Raw genomic sequence first — 13032 nt, forward strand, 5'->3', positions numbered from 1 at the left:
CGCGGAAATCACGCAGACACGGAGGCCAAGCGTATGGCATCCAAAAGTGAGACTATCATTGAAGTGGAAGCCATCCATATCAATGAAAGAATGATGGGTGCATGAACTACACCTGAAGGATGTAACAATCTTGGGCAAACCCGGTTGATGGAACTCCAAGGGGAGGCACCACAGGAAGAGAAGAATCTTTGGAAACATCGAGGGTGTTCTTTAAACCCCTCTGACAGCTTGTGGCTACATGACAGCACTGGTAAACCAGTGATGCCTGTAGCCCTATTGAAAATAGCGCTGGAACAGTTGCATTATCCAGCACACATGACAAAAGAGAATCTAGCAGCAACACTCACAGAAGACTGGTTCATACCGAATTTAACCGAGCATGTTGCATTTTTTTATAGTAAACTGTATAATTTGCCAACAATTCACAGTTGGGCACAGATTAAAAGTAATGAGAGGAGTCATCCCCAGGCCAAATGGGCCTTTTCAGCTCTTGCATGTTGATTACGTTGACATGATTCAAGTATGTAACGGGAACAGATACTTAATTGTTGTGGTGTGCCCATTCTCTAGATGGATTGAAGCAGGTCCTTGTACAAACCCAGACTCTGCCTGTGCGGCCACATTTTTAGTGAGAGAGGTGTTCCCCAGATTGGGGGGGGGTGCGAGGTCATGAGATCAGATAATGGCCCTCACTTTGTTAATGGAATATTTGAACAGATTAGCTTGCTGCTTGGTATAAAGCACAAGTTCTCGTTGGCGTATCATCCGCAAGGTAACGCGATCTGTGAGGAGCTCAACGGCTTATTAAAGGAAAGGATAGCCAAGTTGAAGCTTACTCTAAGAAAGGGATGGTTGCACTTCCTTCCTTTGGCACTGTATGCACTTAGGAACCAACACGGTTCTGACCATCATCTTACGCCACACGAGATAGCCACAGGAAGAAGAATGCGTACTCCTCTGACACCCCAAGAGCTAGATTTGATGCCCAGTCAACAGGATAAACTTTAGGGTCTGAAATGCAAAATTACCTGAATTGCATGACATCTTGCCTTACTGTAATTTCAGACTAGCTGCAGTCATGACGAAAGGGGTGCAGGGCAACACGGAACACAGAAGGAGATACTATTACAGGCACAGCTCAGGGACTTTGTGTACCATCCGTTTTCCCTGGAGGCACTGTCCTAGTAAGGAACCATGCAAGGAAAAAGTGGGATGAGCCATGATTTAACAGTCCCTTCACAGTGGAGGACTGCACTCCTTCTGCAGTGAAACTACAAGGCAGGAGAGCTTGGATTTTCCTGGGCGATATCAAACCCTACATCGAGAAGGACCCCTGCCTGCACCCCAATGAGCGGAGTCTACAAGCGACGGGGAGGAACTGCAGCACGTGCAGACGAGATCCATGAAGAAGAAAAAGGACGCATGACCAACCAAACAAAGATAAAGAACTGTTTGTAAATTGTGGCTTAAAGTGGACACTTCCTCCAAGCAAACATGGGATAAGGACATAAAAACTGACACTCTGTGCATCCTAGTTGCAAGGTGAAGGAGAAAATTGCACATATAAGCCACAACATAGTTTGTTACCTTTAAACATTGGACTGAAGCACACCTAAGGCCTTGATGAAAAAGGAATATGCCAAATTTTGATTGAGGACACATAAATTGGAAGAAGATACAGTATCCAGACTCATTCCACACCGAGACCCTATTCGAAATTACTTATGGTGTCCCACAGTAGTGACATCAACAAAAGCGTGGTAACATACTTTAATATAGTGCTAAGATCAAACCTATCATTGGTGGGAAGGCTCACCAGTGTCACTGACTTTCTTCAAGATCCTGAAAACGAAAAGACAATAAGAAGACTGCTTACTGTAATTGCCGAACCATTTCTCTTACTTCCTGAGTACAGTGTGGAGAAACCAAATGTCTCAAACAGAGAAATAAATAAATGAGCTTGTCAACACATTGTTCTTTCGTATAATCGAAGACTGTCCAAATCTTGTAAGAACAACATACACACTCACGTTTCTTCGAGATCCAGCAAATACAGACCATCTAAGCCAACTCCTAAACAAAATTGTGATCTTAGTTGCACTCCACGCGAACGGACAGTGCAGACATTGTTTACATTGAAGAGAAAGCATACAATCCTGAAAAACTCAGCAAGACAGGACAGATGTCCCTGTCACTAGAAGACAGCAGGTTGGCACACAATGTCCTCTTTCGTCTAGTCACTGACTTTCCAGAGGTAGTGGGGAGACCGATAGATGTTGACGTCCTCACATTCATCAGAGATCCAGCTAATGTTGCACAGATGGGCATGCTCTTGCATGGAATCGTACTACAAATAGAACTCTCGAACCATCAACAGAATTATCTGAGGAGATTCTAATAAGCTTCCTACCAAGGGACAGATCGAGGAAGCAGTGTCAAGGGTTTCCCATTCTTCCATTTGTTGTTATTTTTTCTCTATTCTTCATATTGACCAGGATAAAAAATGTCTTACGGACTGAAGCAAATCCGAGGCGTGGACTGGGAGCTGACTTATTTTGAACATGCACAGTAAAAGGACTGGCCGAAGTGTTATTTGATTTGATTTTTCCCATAGTTTAGCAAAGGAGCTGTATCCTGAAATAAGAGACAATTCACCGTCCGCAAGACGAGGGACCCTTGTTGAACACCTGAACCTCTTAAACACAGAATCTGACAGACAATATTGGTTAAAGAAGTATAATAAAGGGTAGACATTTGGCAAATGATCGAGATGGGGATCCAGAGCAGCAATCTGGTCCTCCCACAGGAGGAGAGACGCCCACGTTTCTCTGGAAGTAAATGCTGCCGCCTGACCTACAGGGGCATAATGTATTTGTGTATCATATTCATCATTGTTTTACTGTCATTAACGATCAGGACTGCATTTGTTATTGGTGCACAAAGCGTTCCAATTCCAGTGCACCCACCTAATGATGCACGCATGACACCCACAAAGGCACCCAGACCTTACATAGTCATTCCGGTCCCTAGAAGATCTGATGGTGGAATGAATGAGCTTAAAATGGATGTGATTAGCAATAACACACACACACACGTGGTAACAAACAAAAAGAAAAGCCGGAGACAGGGTCGGCAAAGTGTGAATGAAGAAAGATTATTGACAACCACACGCATGCAAACAGGCCTAGTGTCAATAACTACAGAACCACAATCCACAGCACTAGAGAAGAAGAGACTGCATGCTATAAGAAGCCCCACAACAGATGAAGTAAAGGGACAGTTGGAAGAAGCTGAATTCCTGAAGAAACAAAAAGAGCTAGAGGATCAACAAACAGAGACAACATTGCCTAGTATATATATTCCAGCGAAAGGAACAAGCACTAGTTCCAGAGTACAACCATATACTAGACCAATGCCAGAATGGATACGGACATTTGTAGCCCGATAGAAACGGGCGTATGAGGACAACGAAAGAGCTGCCAGACTTTTGTCCACTCAAATGGCGCAGATGAGGAGGCCTGCACCATGGACCGGGATACCTGAGAATCTTCCAGCAAGAAAGAGCCATACAGATGCGTTCAGGGATGTAGTGATAGCAAACTACATGAAAACCTTAAGAATCAAGAGAAGCATGCATGGAGATGACAACAAACTAAACGACTACCTAGACAGCACAGCACACCTGGGAAACATTTGGTACCAGCACATGAAAGAAGTTGGAAGACGAAACTCAGAAGGGGAATGCTTTGTTTGTGCACTCCTAACATACAGCATGGGCAAGTCCAAGATCTTCGTAGCTGTAGAAATCGATGTCCAGACAGCACACTGTCTTTCACACGTAGCCATGTGCAAAACTAGAGGCCAGTTCATGGGAAGTGATGCTTCCCTAATATGGGCAACTGAAACAGCCTATCCCGATGAAGATGACTATGTTCAAGACATTAAGAAAAGAAACAGAGCTCATACTAGGAACCATGTAATCCGGTACGAGAGGCCTGGAGTTAAGGGAGCAGAAATAAGATGGGAAGTGAACCCAAAACTAAATGTCCAAGGAAAAACTCCAGAAGAGGCTCGAAGTTGGAAGAACAGAGGCCAAATACAGATTTGGGGAACAGTGCTTTCACCAGACGGATGGGAAAAAAGAGTAGTGATTTGCAGAGCATGAATGGTCCTTGGAGTCTGCAAAGAAGCAAATGAAAATTCACAAAGGCTATGCAAGCCATTATGGCCAAAGCTTGCAAAACTTTTGACATGGGTCGAAGACAGAGGAGGACCTTTGCAGATAGTGCCACTGGAAAGCCCAAAGCTGTAATGACCCTTGTCCCTGGCCCTCACTGGCAAGTCAGCCTTCCAGTTAGGGCAAGGTCAAAGGCCTTAAAACCTAATACAAGACTCTCTTGGAGTCAGTTCTGGCACCTTTGGCACCAGGCTCATAACCATCATGAAGACCAATATTTGAATGGGACTATTTACTTGGGACTATTTAACTTGGGGGGATTCAGCCACACACATAGCTCAGTTACAAGGACTATGCGGTCTAGTCTTTTCGGTGTGGAAGGCCTGGGACTACTTTACATGGACTACTTTGGGTGTGGCAGGCCTGGGACTATTTTACCTGGACTACTTTACCTGAGACTATTTAAACCGCACCCAAACAGCAGAACATGCTTTGCGTTATTCTGCTGTGGGCAGCATAACGCTCACCGTGTCCAGTTCTTTGATGCCAGCTTACCTGAAACCAAGGAACTGCAGAGAGGGAAAGAACACTACGAAACTTACCTGGAACAGTATCCTGTCTTCAATCCATCGCCGACTTCAGTTCCACTCACCTGAAGGTACGAACTCCATCATCCGGCACCGCTTGCATCCTGGAATACCATAACCTGGTAAGAGGAGAAAGAAAGACAGCATTAGTAAGCGGTTACTCATGTTTCCTCCCGAATGAAGAAAGCCACACAATTCTTACCTGGGTAGTCATCTCCTGGTCAGTATCATTGCTGGAACATTACGGCACTCGACGAGGAATATCGCAACCTGCAAGGAAAGAAAAGACACAGGTTAGCAATATAAAAGGTGAACTGAGCCGCGCATCGCGCATTACTCACCGAACAGCATTGCGCACACCGCGCTTTCGCCTACCGGCCCATGCTCATCTTCAAACTGCATGACAACACCACAATAACTTTCCATACCTAAAGGGAAAGAAGCAAGACATTATTATTCAAACTAAGAGGAACATAAGAACTGTATATAAAGACAGTAAAGAAGCAAACCAACGGAGTTGCAGCAGGCCTGGATTCCCACAGGGGGGCTTGCACCAGTGAAGTAACTTGGTCGCTGCTCGCCCCCCACATCTACGTGCCCCTGCCATGAGGAGCAGGACAGAGAATCCACGTTTTACAATGTTAAGGTGAGGAGAAGGCCCAAGGGGGAGGAAGGAGTTGAGGCCAAGGGCGGTGGGAAAACATAAAGACAATCTGGTATTGAATCCAGCTCTCCTATATTGCAGACCCATCTTTAACCAGAGGTCTTACCAAGGGACCGGGAGATGGTTCGAGAGCGCAAATCAACCAAACAGGGCTGGGTGGCGTCCCCGTGGATACCAGGTGAGCGTAACAAAATTGTGCTTCAGGAATAATGGCACAAGAAAGATGGGAGAGAATCAGAACAGTGGACGAATCTTTGATGCCCCAGGAGTGGTGCACGGAACTGCAGTAATTATGTATCATTATTGGGCATGTGGATCCAAAGCATACATCAGACTGCCGAAAAACTGGGGAGGTATATGCACCATAGTGAACGTCCACATTCCAGCATTGGTGATCCTGTAAAGTGACCTGAATATTGGCAGCTTCCCGAAAGCAGATCCTCACCTGAGGAAGAAGAGATATGTGGAACTGCTGACTCGAACGAAGAGAGAAAATTATTTTTCTGTTAAATCACAAGAAGCCGTGCATGCAATCCCATATGAACACAGGCTGTTTAGCGTCACCTCATCAGTGTTCACAACGATGTTCGTGCTGAGAATCAAAGTTGGAGTAAATACTAAATGGTTGCAGATAACCAGATGGGAGTTACTGCAGACCATCAACACAACCATGAAAGGATTCATTGCAATTAAAGAAGAGCTAAGAGCCATCCGACTGATGACTCTCCAGAACAGATATGTCCTTGACATGATCACAACTATGGATGGAGGAGTTTGTGCAAAAATCTGAGAATCATGTTGCACATTTATACCTTCTCATGATGAGGAAAATGGAACTCTAACAGAAGCCATAGGTATGCTGACAAAACTGCAGAACAAGATGATTGACGAGAGAGACGAAGTTGATGATGACAGTTGATTTGGATCACTGTTCTCATGGGTCCCACAGTGGATGGTAGACACATTCAAGTTCTTGGGAGCCCTGCTAGTGATGATATTACTAGGATTTTGTGTTATCAAGATAATAATCTCTGTGTCAGAAGACTGCTAAAAAGCCATAGGGATGAAGATCATGATTGATGTCAAGCCAGGATGGAAGCCGAAAGACCTGACTGATGAAGAAATACGAGACTTTGTGAAGGCCAGCATTCACACACCAGAAGGAACAAAGTTTCTCTATCCCAGAAAGCAAAGAAATTATGTGGGAAGATGGGTTTACTGCAGCCCCAATGGACAATGTCAATTGATGACATGGAATAAAGACGAACATGTAAGGACAGCAGGAAGCCTGAAAGGAGTAATAAAAATCTGGACTCCAAAGAGACACTTCTTCAAACCACCATGTACAGATCCAGAAGATGAAGTAGGAATGAACCCAGGCGATGGAGTGAAGGTGAACACAGAAGAACCGAGTAAGATGAATCCAAAGACGGAAGTGAAAGTGGTCGATCAATCAGCCAGAAGGGGGAGTGTATAGGAGGTCCCAAATAAAGCCTGCACTCCAATCGTCCATTTTGAAGTGCCAGGAATGTACACACAGAGATATGTGACATGTGATGAGCAAATAAACCAGCAGAGAGCCGCAGTGGGGCTCTGTCCAGTGCCTATTAGAAGAGCAACACCAAGTACCAATACCCAGTAAACCATGGACAGTAAGGTGTTCATTAAGAAAACCCTATCAACAAATTAAACGAAATGAAGATCTCCTAAGTATTGTCCCGGAAGAAACCAAAAAGGTCATAGTGGAAGACAAATGGTGATGTCACAAGGACTCGAACTGACGTGCAGATAGATGAAATGTCAACCAAAGAATGACACACAGAGACGAAACACCATGGATAAAAATATCGTGAACCTCAAGGGGGAGAACGATCTAGAAATACAAAGAAGTTCAAGCTGTAAGCAAAATGAAGATATTCAACTAGTTTACACCTGTAAATATTCTTGGAACCGCAAGAAAGCTAACAAAAAAATGGCAGCTTGTTATGCTTAGTAGAAGAATAGTGCGGCAAGCGCCATTATACATACTCTACCTCAAACGAAGCACTTCATTGTAAGGTTATTTCTACTTTGCACAACAGCACAACCAACCCAGGTTACTAAAGGCCAAACGCAAGAAGATTCATATTCTAGCAACACGAGGAGAGACGGCTGAATCCAAACTCGGCAGAAGCAGTTCGTGCCAGAGAAGCCAAGGTCATACCAATAGAAGCTATGAACAGTAGCTACTTTAATTGAAACTAAGAACAGAATATCCTGCCTCTGAAGGATCGAGATAAGAAGGCGAAGGCAGGTGACGGGTGAAGAGAAAATCAAATACACAAACTGAGAGAAACGAGACAAATTTGCGGTGTGGGAATCACGTGACCAGCCGAGCAAGAAGAAGCACAGGTTCACACCTACGCTTGGCACTGGACCAAGCAGAGATATTAGAACTTTTCCAGACAGAAGATGCAGTTTCAAGGCCAACCACAGTGTACTAATTCACACATAGCTGTTAAAAATTCATTAAAACAATTATGATTGATTGTAACAAGGGCTGGAGGAAGGCTGGGTAACTAAGGGGCACCTTGCACCTGGCTGACCGCTTTTCGTGCTGCTAAGCAAAGTGGAAAATTATGCATGGGGTTGGTGCCAACCCAATCACAATGGACCAAATAATCTAGGGTCCTATAGTTAGTTGAACCAATGGGACGTTGTACTTTTAATGACGTCTACAGTAGTCACTTTTGAAGGAAGGGCTTAGAAGCCCACCTGACAGTGTTTACCCAATCATTCACTCCATTACTATATACAGATATAGTAACTATAGTAAAGTTACCTTTTCTTAACCAATAGAATTGCATGTTAACTTTTGAGTGATACATGTCAATTATGACGAATTTTGAGTATATATATTACAACTTGTATGAAGTTCGTTGGAGTTGAAGCGAGAAGAACGATCACATTACTGTTAAAATCCATAACTCCCCGTTTTATGTACTTGTCATTAAACAGACTCCCTTTGCCAAACCATTGAGTTGTCCTTATTGATTGGTGTTGGAGTAATACATCTGCACCCCCATCCATCTCAAGGGTGCAGCTATCTCATCTTAAAGTACTTCTGAGTGAACCTCGGCTCTATGGGCCGGCCGGGGGTCTCTGGAGTACATCTTCCTGCTGTGCAGTGTGTCCCTTCTTGTCCCAAAGGGCATGAGGTATTGGTGCTGCCCCTGTCTGGCTGGGAACACTTTGGCGTCCAGGTGCGGGGCAACCTGTGGACTGGGGCCTGCCATGTTTTACTGGGGCTGGGGCAGATGTTTCCACACCACATCCCCGACGCTCTGGGGCTGGGGCAGATGTGTCCTCACTACATCCCCCACCCTGACCCCATTTGCTCCCTTTTCCACTTGGGGACTTTCCACTCATGTCACAGGTGTAAGAGATTAATGGAAGGCAGACCAAGTTATTGTCCTGGGGAAATATGAGTAAGGGAACAGTCTACATGATGTGTAAAGTAGATTTGTGGTCCAGCAAGGCTACAATTTGCCCCAAAAGCAAAAGAATACGGTATGCGACACACAGAGGCACCCAGGGACTCAAAAATGACATACGAGATACCCAGAAAGCTTCCAAAATGTAAATAAATTGGCACGCAATACACAGGCACCCAGAAACCCAAACATTGCGTACGCGATACCCGAAAAGCTTAATAAAACTCTAAAAAGTGGTACGCGATACACAGAGGTACCCAGAGATTCCGAAATTGCATATGCGACACACAATAGGCCTGGAAAAGTTCACAAAAACATGCATGTATGCACAGAGGCAAACCCACCAACCCAAATAAAATGCGGTACACGTTACTTGAAGGGATCATCATTGCAACTCGTCAGGATCATAACCTTCACACGCACAACCAGTGATGCGCGTTGTGCACCTATATCACCCCATTATTGCTGTGAGCCACGGAGGCGTGTTGCATAGGTGTGCTGCGTCACTGCATGCAGGATGTAACTTATGCATTAAGGGCCTTTACTCTGCTATCGGCTGCTGCGGATGCAAGACGCACACAACTGTTCCTCCTGCATATGTACTGCTGTATTTGCCTCATGTAGCCCTGTTTTGCCTCACTCACTCCTATAATGCTGCTGTCTGCTCGAGAGTGAGTGCCTGCCTGCAACCAGCACTGTCTTGGTTTGCCAGCTGTCCCACTTTTGCCTGCACTCCTGTGTTGGTCCTGCAACCACCTCTTCTTTTTTTTTAACTTTTTTTTTATTGGCAGAGGTTCACAATAGGCACACATATTAAAGCGCAAGATATACATAGCAAGTATACTATAGAGCAATACATTAGTCACAATACAGCAATCACAATGCAAGTATGACATCTTATGGGAAGAGTAGGGTATAGCAGGTCATGATGTGGAAGCGGTTCCTGATGGGGCCGGGGCCGAGCCAGACTCAGGTGTCTTTTCGCCTTGATTGTTGAGGTAGGTATTAAATTCGACCCAGATGTTTTTGGGGCGAGAGTAAGCAGGGAGCATGGTAAGGTATTCTTCCTTGCAATTTTGAGACCAAGTGAGCAAACGCAGCCATTTCTGAAAAGCCGGGGGGGAGGAGCTTTTCCAACTCTGGAGTATACATTTCTTAGCTACCATAGAATTTATGTTGAGGAATTTAGCCATGCGTCTAGTGTCATCTGTTCTCCACACCCCAAACAGGATCCCCAAGGGGTCAGGGTCAATTACAGTGTCAGCAATTACAGTAAGTGTTTCTAAGATACTTCCCCAAAATTCCCCCAGCTTATTGCAGATCCAAAACATATGCAAATGATCCGCTTCCTCCGTATTGCAGCGGGGGCAGGAGTGTACAGTGGTATGGATGAACCTAGATGTCCTATGTGGGGTATAATACCCATGGCTGGTAGTGCTACCAGCACTACCAGCCATAGGTAAGCCAGCTGGCTTCACCGCGGCCCCCTGCGACCCGACTTGCATCTCCATCCGATGCACCTACTTTTGCAAATAATGCCTTCACTTCAGCTGTAATGCCACCAAAGCACTGGTTGATAGTGCTCCACCACGCCAACGCCAGAAACACCCAGCAACACCATTGCTGACCGCGAGGCAGGCTCCTCTCCAAAATGGCCACCGCATCTTCTTGATACCACCCTCGCCTTGTCCTGCATCGCTGTTCCCGGCCGCCTTACCCTGATAGGCTGAGCCGTGTCCTTAAGGCCCAATCAACCGCCGGATGGCGTAAGCCAGCCCACATCTCTATGGCACACGGATCCAAGGCTGATGCCTGTCCTTGCCTGTCGTGCCGCATCGGAGCTGCGACGCGCGACACTATGCCCTTTTTCCCCACTTCTTCAACACCTGGCAAGGCAATCCACTTCCGACGACTCCAGAAATCCGCTTGATTGGCTGCCCGTCCTCTGATCACGCAGCCCGCACTGCCGAAAGGCATGAGCCGGCTGTGGTCTCTTGCACCAAGGTCCCCGCCATAAGGACCTGTCCGCTGCGAGCCGCGAGAGAGCGGTCTGATCTCTCTGCAACTACACCACCACCGGAGCCAAGGTAAGCGCCTGGCTCTATATAAACAATGGCGCTTTTAGAACTACTAGTTACCTAGCCGCTAACTCAATCTGCCCTCTGACTATTCTACGTATGAGCTACTTTGTTAGCATGTCAGTATGTCACTTGATTTTAGCTGCTACTTTCAATGTGTTTGCTAGTCACCCCATTTACATGCTATCCTGCTAGTGTGCCAATAATTCGAATCTAGCTGCTACTCTAAATGTGTTTGCTAGTCACCCCATTTACCTGCTATCCTGCTAATGTGCCAATAATTCGAATCTAGCTGCTACTCTATACGTGTTTGCTAGTCACTCGAATACAATGTATCTCCACACGCTCTATACTGTGACACTAAGACTACTGCTCTATACCATGAATGTCCAGTACCCAACCACGCCACTCAATCTACCTGCACACGAATCCCCATCTAACTTGCATAAACCTACCAACATGATCACCACACCCTGCACTGTCATCCAAAGGAACCTCAAACTACGTGCAAGGCTCCCAAGGCTATATGACCCTCGAAACAATATAGCTCACAGTAAGGCCACTACCAGCCCCCTCAGCTCCTCCCAGCACCCTCTTCAACTAAACAGCAGACTCTATTGCGAGCCTACCCGTGCCCTGAAAAGTATGCACAAATCTTCAACACCTCTGCCTAAACCAGCACAACCTGGGACCAAGGGAGCACTGATAAATGCCTGCTCCATGGTAGCCCACGCAACTGACATTGCCGACCTACTCCACAATGAAGACCTGGACTTCCTAGCTGTTACTGAATCCTGGTTACACCCAACAGCAGGCCCCGCAATTATGCTAGCCATTCCGGATGACTATACCCTACTAAGACTTGATCGTACCACCTCTCGAGGTGGAGGTCTCGCCATTATAGCTAAAACTAAATTCCCCCTGACTATTGAGACACCTCCCGATGCAGGATCTTGCGAATCCTTAACTGCTAAACTAACCACATCCAACACACAATCCATCTCCATCAACCTCATTTACTGACCACCTGGCCCCCTAGGGTCATTTGAGGAAGACCTTACAAATATCCTATCCAATAACCTCAAGAACTCCTCACAAATTATTTTACTAGGAGACCTTAACCTGGGTTTTAACGACCCCACAGACACCAATGCTATAACAATTAATAATACCCTAGAGGAACTGGGTTTATCCCAGAAGATCACGGAGCCTACTCATACTAAAGGTAGCTGTGCACAACTGCCCAGTCCTAATCTCCTCTATACTTCCACAGCTTTGGACGAATCATTACTTGATCTCGTTTACACCAGAGGCGACACCAACGCAAATTGATAGCATAGCTACAGCTGTCCAGACGAGAAACATTATCCCTGAAAATCTGATCCCACTGATCGCTCTGACCTTGAACGCCATCCCAGACCATACGGATCCTGCTATGATGGTAGACATTTACAACAAAGTCATGCTCTCATCTCTTGATGTCATAGCCCCACTGCAATTTAAAAAGAGTAAACCTAGGAAACACATCAACTCTTGGTTTTCCCCCCATCTCAAAGCCCTCAGACAGGAAAAGCGACGTTACGAAAAAATCTGGAGATCACACCCCTCGGAAAAAAACAAGAATAACCTAAGTAGACTGGCCTCCCAATACAAAAAAGACCTTATCTTGGCCAAATATACATCTTATAGCACCCATACCCTACAAGCCAAATCTAACACCAGAGAACTCTTTACTATACTAAAAGAGGTTGAATCTCCCGTCCAAGCGCCTGACTCGTGCCTCAAGGACAAAAACTGGTGCACGAGTATACAAAATGCCTTAGCCAACAAAATCTCCTCCCTCAAGACAAAGATAAACACCAAAAAAGATTCCCTTCTCTCTTCTACCAAGCCTAGTAGTCTCACCCCCAAAATGACTCACCCTACACAGATGCACACCCAGGATCATATTCCCCAATTCAACTTCCACAGAGTCTCTACCACAGAGGTAGAAAAGGTCATTCTCTCTCTCAAACCATCGAACTGCCATGGGGACATATGTCCTGCACAATTG

This window comes from Ambystoma mexicanum, chromosome 7p (genome assembly GCF_040938575.1).
Source record: "Ambystoma mexicanum isolate Mex_15411 chromosome 7p, UKY_AmexF1_1, whole genome shotgun sequence".
Classification (NCBI taxonomy): Eukaryota; Metazoa; Chordata; class Amphibia; order Caudata; family Ambystomatidae; genus Ambystoma; species Ambystoma mexicanum.